Here is an 11,874-nt window from a genome sequence, read left to right as displayed (position 1 = left end):
TAATCTCATAATTATGACTTTTAAACTCATAATTATGACTTTAAATCTCATAATTATGACTTTAAATCTCATAATTATGACTTTAAAAAGTCGATTTTTTGTCATTTAATCTCATAATTATGACATTTAAACTCATAATTTTGACTTTAAAAAGTTGAAATTATGACTTTAAATCTCATAATTATGACTGTTAAATCTCATAATTATGACTTTAAAAAGTCGAAATTATGACTTTTAAATCTCATAATTATGACTTTTGCAGTCCTGCTTGCAGCCAAATGCCCTGCCTGTAATGTCCTGTGTAGATGAAAGCTCAGCTGCAAGCAGGACTGCAAAAGTCATAATTTTGACTTTTTAAAGTCATAATTATGAGAATAAAAGTCATAATAATGAGATTTAAAAGTCATAATTATGAGATTTAAAGTCATAATTATGAGATTAAAAGTCATAATTTCGATTTTTTAAAGTCATAATTATGAGAATAAAAGTCAAAAATTCAACTTTTTAAAGTCATAATTATGAGTTTTAAAGTCATAATTATGAGATTAAAAGTCATAATTACGATTTTTTAGTTATAATTATGAGTTTAAAAGTCATAATTATGAGATTTAAAGTCATAATTATGAGATTTAAAAGTCATAATTATGAGATTTAAAGTCATAATTTCGACTTTTTAAAGTCATAATTATGAGTTTAAAAGTCATAATTATGAGATTTAAAAGTCATAATTATGAGATTTAAAGTCATAATTTCAACTTTTTAAAGTCATAATTATGAGATTAAAAGTCATAATTTTGACTTTTTAAAGTCATAATTATGAGTTTAAAAGTCATAATTATGAGAATAAAAGTCATAATTTCGACTTTTTAAAGTCATAATTATGAGTTTAAAAGTCATAATTATGAGATTAAAAGTCATAATTTCGACTTTTAAAGTCATAATTATGAGTTTAAAAGTCATAATTATGAGATTAAAAGTCATAATTTCGACTTTTTAAAGTCATAATTATGAGTTTAAAAGTCATAATTATGAGATTTAAAGTCATAATTATGACTTTTAAAAGTCATAATTCACCATAATTTTTTTTTTTTGCTGGCCCCAGTGCTCTTCCGTAGAAGAGCACTGGGGCCAGCAAAAAAATAAAATTATAGTGAATTATGACTTTTAAAAGTCATAATTATGACTTTAAATCTCATAATTATGACTTTTAAACTCATAATTATGACTTTAAATCTCATAATTATGACTTTTAATCTCATAATTATGACTTTTATTCTCATAATTATGACTTTTAAACTCATAATTATGACTTTAAAAAGTCAAAATTATGACTTTTAATCTCATAATTATGATTTTTAATCTCATAATTATGACTTTTATTCTCATAATTATGACTTTTAAACTCATAATTATGACTTTAAAAAGTAGAAATTATGACTTTTAATCTCATAATTATGACTTTTAAACTCATAATTATGACTTTAAAAAGTCGAAATTATGACTTTTAATCTCATAATTATGACTTTTAAACTCATAATTATGACTTTTAAATCTCATAATTATGACTTTAAATCTCATAATTTTGACTTTTAAATCTCATAATTATGACTTTAAATCTCATAATTATGACTTTTAAATCTCATAATTATGACTTTTATTCTCATAATTATGACTTTAAAAAGTCGAAATTATGACTTTTAATCTCATAATTATGACTTTTAAATCTCATAATTATGACTTTAAATCTCATAATTATGACTTTTAAATCTCAATTATGACTTTTAAATCTCATAATTATGACTTTAAATCTCATAATTATGACTTTTATTCTCGTAATTATGACTTTTAAAAGTCGAAATTATGATTTTTAATCTCATAATTATGACTTTTAAACTCATAATTATGACTTTTAAATCTCATAATTATGACTTTAAATCTCATAATTTTGACTTTTAAATCTCATAATTATGACTTTAAATCTCATAATTATGACTTTTAAATCTCATAATTATGACTTTTATTCTCATAATTATGACTTTAAAAAGTCGAAATTATGACTTTTAATCTCATAATTATGACTTTTAAATCTCATAATTATGACTTTAAATCTCATAATTATGACTTTTAAATCTCAATTATGACTTTTAAATCTCATAATTATGACTTTAAATCTCATAATTATGACTTTTATTCTCGTAATTATGACTTTTAAAAGTCGAAATTATGATTTTTAATCTCATAATTATGACTTTTAAATCTCATAATTATGACTTTTGCAGTCCTGCTTGCAGCTGAGCTTTCATCTACACAGGACATCACAGGCAGTAAGTTAAAGCAGGGCATTTGGGCTTCATTTACTGTATACATACTATACCTCACATTTGCTGAAAAACGTGTCTTTAACCTTATAATGCCTGATAGAGAAAACCTTGTGCAGTTTTATTTTAGACTTGGTTTAAACAACAATGAGATTCTTGCCATTTTAGCACATGGGCATGGTGTTATAATAAGTTACAGAACACTGAAGAGACTGTGTAGGAAACTTGGCCTTTACAGGAGAAAGTATTACACAGCCATTGCTGATGTAATTGATTTTGTTCAAGGTGAAATTAAAGGATCAGGGCAGATGCAGGGGTATCGGTGGTTACATCTACGTGCGATTCAAAGGGGTTTTGTTGTGACCCAAAAAACAATAAGGCAGATTGTAGCTACCATTGATCCAGAGGGAGTGCGATTAAGAACCATTCACCGCCTACGAAGGCGTCAGTACCATAATCAAGGTCCCAATGCTATTTGGCATGTAGATTCTTATGATAAACTGAAACCATATGGGATTGCAATTAATGGCTGTATTGATGGCTTTAGTCGTTATGTAATCTGGATGGAAGCTTTTACTACCAACAGTAACCCCAAAGTAATTGCTAATTACTTCATTGATGCTGTCACCATGAGAGGTGGATGTCCAGAGAGAATTCGTGCTGATCATGGCACAGAAAATGGCCATATGGAACAAATGCAGAAATTTCTAAGAAGACAACAAACTGATAACTATGCCGGTGAAAGAAGTTTTATGTATGGCCGCAGTACAGCCAATCAGCGCATCGAAGGATGGTGGAGTATACTGAGGAAACAAAATGTTCAGTTCTGGATCAATCTGTTCAAAACCATTCAAAATGATGGTCATTTCTCTGGAAATTTTCTGGACAAAAGTCTCATCCAGTTCTGCTTCTTGAACCTTGTACAGGTAAGGCTTACTTTTTTTATTGTTGGTTAGGCCACTGTTAAAATTATTTATAACTAATATTTTTACAGGATTTGCAGAAGGCTACGGGTCTCATAGGCTAAGGCTATGGGTCACATCTTAGCTCTCATTTAAGAAGCACTTGTACCTTGGGAATGCAGCACACTGCTGTTTTAATATGATGTGAGGAGCAGACCTCAGACAGGACTGACCAGACAGTGTTAAGGTGGCCATACACTGGCCAATAAAAGCTGCCGACAGTCGGCAGCTTATCGGACCGTATATGGGGCCCTCCGATGGGCTTCCCCAATCGGGTCAGATGCCAATCAGGCAGGATTAAAAATCCTGTCGGATCGTGGCCGCATCTGTTCATTGATGAGGTCCCGCGATCCGACCACCCGTATCTGCCCCGTTCTGATCCGATTGTTGGGCCCTAGGATCCACGATCGGATTAGCCCGATATCGCCCACCTCATGATGGGCATATTAGGGAGGGATCCACTCATTTGGGAACATCGCCAAACGAGCGGATCTCACCATGTATGGCCACCTTTTGTCCTGTCCTCCCCAGCTGCCAATAGTGTATGCAGTAAGGACCTGTTGAGGCATGCTTCCTGCCATTTTTCCTGCCCTATCAATCATCTTGCTGTCTGTCATTTATCTATCTGTTGTTTTCTATCATTCTATCTATCTATCTATCTATCTATCTATCTATCTATCTATCTATCTATCTATCTATCTATCTATCTGTCTTTATATCTATCTATCTATCTATCTATCTATCTATCTATCTATCTATCTATCTATCTATCTATCTATCTATCTATCTATCTTTATATCTGTCTATCTGTCTGTCTGTCTGTCTGTCTATCTGTCTATTGTCTGTCTTTCATCTGTCTGTCTATTGTCTGTTTATTGTCTATCCATCTGTCCATATTTATATATCTCTTTCATCTATCCATCTGTTTTTTTATCTATTTATTGTCTGTCTTTCATCTATCTATCTATCTATCTATCTATCTGTCTGTCTGTCTGTCTGTCTGTCTGTCTGTCTGTCTCTCTCTCTCTCTATCTATCTATCTATCTATCTATCTATCTATCTATCTATCTATCTATCTATCTATCTATCTGTTAATCTATCTGTTAATCTATCTGTCATCTAGCTAACTTTTAGTGTTCTATCAATCTGTATGTCTATCTATCATGTCTGTCTATCATCTATCTATCTTTTTGTCTATCCATCATCTATTATCTATCATTTAAGCTATCTAGCTGTCTTTCTATCTATCTGTTTTCAATCTATTATCTGAATCTGCCATCTGTATGTCTATCTACAGTGTATTTATTGTCTGTCTATCTATATATTATCTGTCTATTTATTAGCGGGGCAGGATTTACCTTTGCAGCGCACCAAGGCCTCATGGTCCTATCACCTGCCTCACATGCACAACCTACCCCTGCATAAGTGCGTTCACGTGCGCCATATCGCTTGGGAACTCCATTCCCAATGCACTTTGAGATGCAACCAAACAACCCTCTAGCTGTGTTTTAAGCTGCAAATAACATGTGAACTAAATATCATAATCACCATTAAAGGAAAACTATACCCCCAAAATGAATACTTGAGAAACAGATTATATCAAATTAAGTGGCATATTAAATAATCTTGCCAAACTGGTATATATATTTAAGTAAATATTGCCCTTTTACATCTCTTGCCTTGAACCACCATTTCGTGATGGAAACAGAAATATTTCATCACGAAATGGTAAAAGGAAGAAGACACAACTCTGTCTGTTGATTGGCTCATGTGACCTAACTTTATAGTTTTTTTGGTATGTTTGTGTGCACCATTGAATCATATGATCCCGGGAGGCAATCCTTATTTTTTAAAATGTCTTCTATTTATGATTACCCAATGGCACATGCTACTAAAAAAGTATATTATTATGAAAATGGTTTATTTACATGAAGCAGGGTTTTACATATGAGTTGTTTTATGCAATATCTTTTTATAGAGACCTACATTGTTCGGGTTGTATAGTTTTCCTTTAAACTCCATTGCACATGTGGAAAATCATAATATAAGACACATTATCAGGAGCCACACATTTCCACGTCCTAGCAATTTTTGTTGTCTAGCTAATCACTCAGGTTTTTATGGTCAGATACAATCAGACTTGTTAAATGTCTTCTTTGCCTGCTTTGATCACAAGACTTTGGACAACCTGATTTATCTTGTTTTGTATATATCTTGCAGGATGAACTCGATGAAGTTGTACAGACGTGGAACTCCCACAATATCAGACAAAGTTGTCGACAAACGACCTATGCAGGGAGACCTGCACTTCTGTATCTGTTACCTGGCGTGTATGGAGTAGAAGATCGAGTTAAACCTGTTGATATCGATGAAGTTAATTTATGTAGAGAAGAGTGTCTTCCAAAGGGGCAGTACCCTTGTGACAAAACAATTTTTGAATTGTGCTGCCTACTAATGGAAGAAAATGCTTGGGAAGCCCCGAAAGACCCTTTTGATGCAGCTGACCTTTATGTCAAATTGAGAAATGAAATTTTACCAAACATATAAGAGGATATTACAAATATGCACGTTTGAAGCAATGTAAAGTTCTTAAAAGTCTCTAACTAACAATTGTACCTGTATAAAGGTGGCCATACACGGGCAGATAAAGCTGCCGATATCGGTCGTTTGGACCGATTTGACAGCTTATCTGCCCGTGTATGGGGGCTTCCGACGGGTCTTTCCGATCGATATCTGGCCACGATATCGATCGGGAAGGTTGGATTTTTACCCGACCGACCCGTCGGAGCCGCTTGGCGCATCGTAATTCGATCGTTTGGCCTTACGGCCGAACGTTCGAATTACCCCCGATATAGCCACGCAGTTTAGTGGCATATCGGTTAAAGATCCGCTCGTTTGGCGATGTCGCCAAACGAGCGGATCTTGGAGTCTATGGCCACCTTTAGTGTCCAGGTTTGGGCCTACTGCTAATAGAGGATTAATTTGGAGCATATGACTAATGCTATAGTTAAAAAATAACAATGGCTATTAAAGGGGTGGTTTGCCTTTATGGTAACTTTTATTATGTTATAGAATGGACAATTCAACACAACTTTCCAATTGGTTTTCATTATTTTATTTTTTAACAGTTATTTGCCTTTTTCTTTTGACTCTTTGTAGGTGTCACTGACTCTTTTCTATAAAGCAAATGCTCTGCAAGGCTACAGATGTATTGTTACTTTTTATTACTTATCTTTCTATTCAGTCCTCTCCTATTCATATTCCAGTCTCTTATTCAAATCAGTGCATGGTTGCTAGGGTAATTTGGACTCTAGTTACCAGATTGTTTAAGATGCAAATTGAAGAGCTGCTGAATAAAAAGCTAAATAGCTCAAAAACAAAAAATAATAAAAAATGGAAAATTGCAATTGCAAATTGTCTAAGAATTTCACTCTCTACACCATACTAAAAATTATCTCAAAGGTGAACAACCCCTTTAATTGCATCTTAATCGCTCCCTAAACTTCCTAGAATCCATTTAGCAGCTAAGCTCAGGTTTGGATACTAGAATTTCTTATTCTGCGGTAGATCAAGTACTGGACTACTGTCCCTGGTGTCAGGCGATGTTAACTGTTCTACATAATATAATGTTTACATTTATAAAATGCCTACAGAATTAACATAATAACACAACACTATAGTGTTTTGCTGTAACTGTAAATAAATTATTGCTGAAACTGGATTTAACCAAAGTATACTGAGTCTTTTAAAGTAAATGAAATTCCCTCTTTATTTTACCATAGCCACATTCTTACATAGTTGTATAACTATAGGGACAAATGTATTCAGAATTAGTCCCAGTGAAGAACTTAAAGGAATTGTTCAGTATAAAAACTGGGTAAATAGATAGGCTGTGCAAAATAAAAAATGTATCTAATATAGTTAGTTAGCCAAAAATGTAATGTATAAAGGCTGGAGTGACTGAATGTGTAACATAATAGCCAGAACACTACTTCCTGCTTTTCAGCTCTCTTGGTTTCCACTGATTAGTTACCAGGCAGTGACATCAGGGGGTGGGGGCATGTGGGTCATAACTGTTGCTTTTGAATCTGAGCTGAATGCTGAGAATCAATTGCAAACTCACTGAACAGTTATGTCCCATGTGGCCCCCCTTAGTCACTGACTAACTCAGAGTTAGAGAGCTGAAAAGCAGGAAGTAGTGTTCTGTTATGTTACACATCCACTCACTCCATTTATATTTTGCACAACCTATCTAATTATCCAGTTTTAATTTTTACACTGAACTGTTCCTTTAAGGGGATGCTGCAGCCTTACTGTTAACCTATCAACAACCGAGTGGCTGGTATCTAAAGATTTCAAAGAGGGTGTTCACTGATTAAATTTTTTTGTGGGGAGGGTTTACATGTCCTTTCCATTATATTCTTTCAGTTGAAAGATGAGAAAAGCTCCTCCTCATCTCTCTTGTAATATTCTGTCAAGGTGGTTTCAGGCATCCTTTGAATCACGATTTTAATCATGTTCAAACCTCCTGCAATACCATTGTTTAAATCATACGAATCATAAAATTATATATTGTTCCCATTTTACACTTGAATTTACATTTTAAAAAAGAACAGTTCATGATATTTAGTCAATAAGTTTAATAGCAAACTTTACAAAACATTTAGTAACCATAGTAAACATTGTTGATTTTTTGATTCCCTTTATACATTGAACATACATGCTATACATGTTTTATTTTTCAAAACAAAAACAATTTATGCTTTAGAATAAATTTTATAATTTCCATATAACGTGCACTTGTGTAAAAACGACTTCATAAAATATTTATCCTGTCATTTTGCTCTGTGACAAATACTTTTCCAAGGAAAAAAATCTGGTGAGTTTTAATGCCACATAGCAAAACTATACATCCCTCACAAAAGAACAGTGGTGTAATTACCAGGGGTGCAATCGGACCCAGGCCCACACCCACTTGGGGCCTATGATAAAGGTTATCGTGAGCGGCTGGGCAGGGGGAGATTTTATAGTGCACATGCTAGCAGCACTCAGGCACACCATTCATAGGGGGAGGACCTGACAGGGGGGGCCTGGGGGCCCATCTTGTACCACGGCCTGCTGGCAAGTAGTTGTACCACTGCAAAAGAAAAATACGGTACAGCCAAAAATGTCACCCTTTATCAAATCGAGGCCAACATTTTTATGGGTAAGCTTTATTTTAATATTAAACATTAAATATGTGTGTGGTAAAAATTTTCTCTATAAAACAGAAGACCTCGTTGGCTAGGACCTATATATCTTTAAAGGGGAATTCAATCCCTCGTGCACTAACCCCTCCCTCCTGGCCTACCTCTCCCAGCGGGCAAATGCCCCTAAGTGACTACTTACCCCTCCGTGCAGGTTCCTGGGTGCCATCTTCTTCAGCAACGTCTTCTTCCATCGGTGCTCTGCTGCGCATGCACAGTAGGACGCATTTGGCGGTTTGTACTACTGCACATGCGCCGAAAGTTCACAAGGTTCAATCAGCGAACTTCGTGAACTTTTGGTGCATGCGCAGTAGTACAAACCGGCAAATGCGTCCTACTGTGCATGCGCAGCAGAGCGCCAATGGAAGAAGACGTTGCTGAAGAATATGGCGCCCAGGAACCTGCACGGAGGGTTAAGTAGCCACTTAGGGGCATTTGCCCGCGGGGAGAGGTAGGCCAGGGGGGAGGAGGGAGGGGGCCTACAGGGGGTGGGGGTTAGCGTCCGAGGGATTGAATTCCTCTTTAAAGGAGAAGGAAAGGCTGGAGGCATTTGGGGGTGTCAAGTGTTAGGTGATTGTATCTACCTACCTGAAACCCCAGGCGGGTGCTCCTATCAGCAGATAACTGCGCCGGCCCAGGGTTATACAAGTGAGCACCATGGAGCGATCTACTTCCATTTTATTCTGCCTTCTATTTCCCCAGACCAACGCATGCGCAGTTTAACTAAAAAGCCTTTTTTATTAGTTAAAGTTTGGCTTCTCGTTCTACTGCACATGCGCAGCCATGCAAAGACAGAAGAAGACGGAAGTACATCTCTCCGCAGTGCTCACTTGTATAACCCCGGGCTGGTGCAGATTTCTGCTGATAGGAGCACCGGCACTGGGTTTCAGGTAAGTAGATCCAATCACTTGGGGGTGCCTAACGTTTGGCACCCCCAAGTGCCTCCAGCCTTTCCTTCTCCTTTAAGTGTGAATGTTTAGAAGCCGGATATGAAAATAAAGTAAAAACTCTTCCCATACCAAGAAGTGAATTATTAAACTCCATTTATCATTATTATAAACTTTCTCAATTCTAGCCAGTTGCAGGATTAATTTTCTGAAATGAATTGGAGCGGGCACACACCCTCACCAAACACTTACAATAGCAGCCTGGTGCTCAGTAATGGAGGATTCGGCAACCTCCTATTGGTCCTATAAAATAAAGATTGTGCGCAATTCTGCACAATAAACCTTAGCAAGGGTTTTCCCTGCAAGCAAAAGAATCGAGTGCTGGTATCTTTATTTTATAGGATTCATTTTCTAACAGTAATTATTAGTTGCAACAATATAAACTGCAAATGGAACAATATTTTTTTTGAATGAGAATAGACTATCCAAAACAACCTCTTTACTTACTCTATCCTTGTGTTGCACATAAACTAAACTAGAAGAACCTAATGATTCCTTTAACCATAACATTCAGATGGGCACATGAAACATCTGTGTGTATAACCTTATACTTTAGCCATGCCAGCTATTGATGGAAAATTTCCAAGGTTAGCAATATGATTTTCACCTACTGGTAAATATGTCGCTCAAGTAGAAACAAAAGCTATCTTCCAAAGGGGTTAAGCTAATCTCTCTCCTCACACCAACCATTACTGATGTGGCTACTTCAAAGTAGCACATTGTGTTACTCGAGCAACAAATCTGTCCAAATTGAGTGCAAGAAACATACATATTACATGCTTGTCTATAAACTGCTTCTCTCGGTGCAGAATGGGTTCCAAGTAGCTGATGTGACTAATATAGTGGAGCATGGAAAATAAACTAATGCAAAAAAAAAAAAATTTAAAAAACTTGCTCTCTGTATTTTGCTGGCCTCACACGCAAATTGTTAATATCCCGACTCTTCTGGAAGAGTGCCTATTACTTTGTTTCCCATCTATTGTAGAGTGTGCAGCCTTTAAGGCTTACTTTGCGTGACATTTTCAATACTGGTCATTTTTGCCCAAGAGTATGACACTTAAATCATTAGTCTACAACAGTGTACATAAGTTTGCCCATTAATATTTCTGTTGCTTAGTATAATGAGATTTTGTACATCCTAACCATTTTTTGTTAGATCATTTTGACAGAATACCCTTTTAATAGCTTCCCAAATGTATAGGGTTGGCATCCTCTTTACATCCAGTGTTTTCCACTCTGGCAGCAATCATCAGCATGAGCAAATGAACTGGAACATTCCTATTCACAATAACTGCCTGGATGAAAGACAGTGGATTTGATGCAGCCATAGCTGATGATCACAAACCAAGCTGCTCAACTCTGCAGCAAGAACATCATATGGGGAGATGTTAAAATGTATGTGTAGGAAATATTGCATTTGAGTGGATGTGGGGGTTATCACTTTAGAAATAAGGATGGGTTTTAAAGGAGAACTAAACCCCCCTGGCGCAAAACCCCTACCCCTACTCCCCTCGTGCTGTCTTCTTCCTGGATCTATCAGCTTTTGGCGGCACATGGGCAGTAGGAGCATGCGCCGAAAGTTCACAAAGTTCCCTGATTGAACTTCGTGAACTTTCAGCGCATGTGTAGTAGAGCTGAACCAGCAAATTATAGATCCAGAAAGAGGACAGCATGGAAGAAGATGGCGCCTTCAAACTCCATGGACAGGACCTGCACCAAGGGGTAAGTAGCATCTTAGGGGCATTTGCCCAGGGGGGGGAGGAGGGCCTACGGAGGGAGAGGTTTTGTGCCAGGGGGTTTAGTTGTCCTTTAAATTCTTCCTCACAGGAAAAATGATACTGATACATTTGCTTAACGATAAGTAAAGCTTTAAAATAGGTGAATGCAAAACTGATGAAAGGACTATTCTAAGCACTTCACTTTCAATGTCTTTTAAAGGAGAAGGAAAACCTGTATACACTTGGGGGTGCCAAATGTAAGGCACCCCCAAGTGATTATAGCGATGTACCTCAAACTCAGGGCCGGTGCTCCTATCAGGCGAAATCTGCACGAGCCTCTGGTTATAGAAGCGAGCACCACGCAGAGATCAATACTTCCGTCTTCACGCTGATGCACATCTTCACGGACTGACGCATGCACATTAGAATGAAAAAGCTGATTTTAAAGTTAAAATTAAAGTTAACTTTAAAATCTGCTTTTTTGTTCTAATGTGCATGCATCAGTCCGGGGAAATGCACATCAGCGTGAAGACGGAAGTATTGATCTCTGCGTGGTGCTCGCTTCTATAACCAGAGGCTCGTGCAGATTTCGCCTGATAGGAGCACCGGCCCTGGGTTTGAGGTACATCGCTATAATCACTTGGGGTGCCTTACGTTTGGCACCCCCAAGTGTATCCAGGCTT

This window comes from Xenopus laevis, chromosome 9_10S (genome assembly GCF_017654675.1).
Source record: "Xenopus laevis strain J_2021 chromosome 9_10S, Xenopus_laevis_v10.1, whole genome shotgun sequence".
In the NCBI taxonomy this organism is placed as follows: domain Eukaryota; kingdom Metazoa; phylum Chordata; class Amphibia; order Anura; family Pipidae; genus Xenopus; species Xenopus laevis.
The sequence above is the reverse complement of the archived record's forward strand: the minus strand, read 5'-3'. Positions refer to the sequence as shown.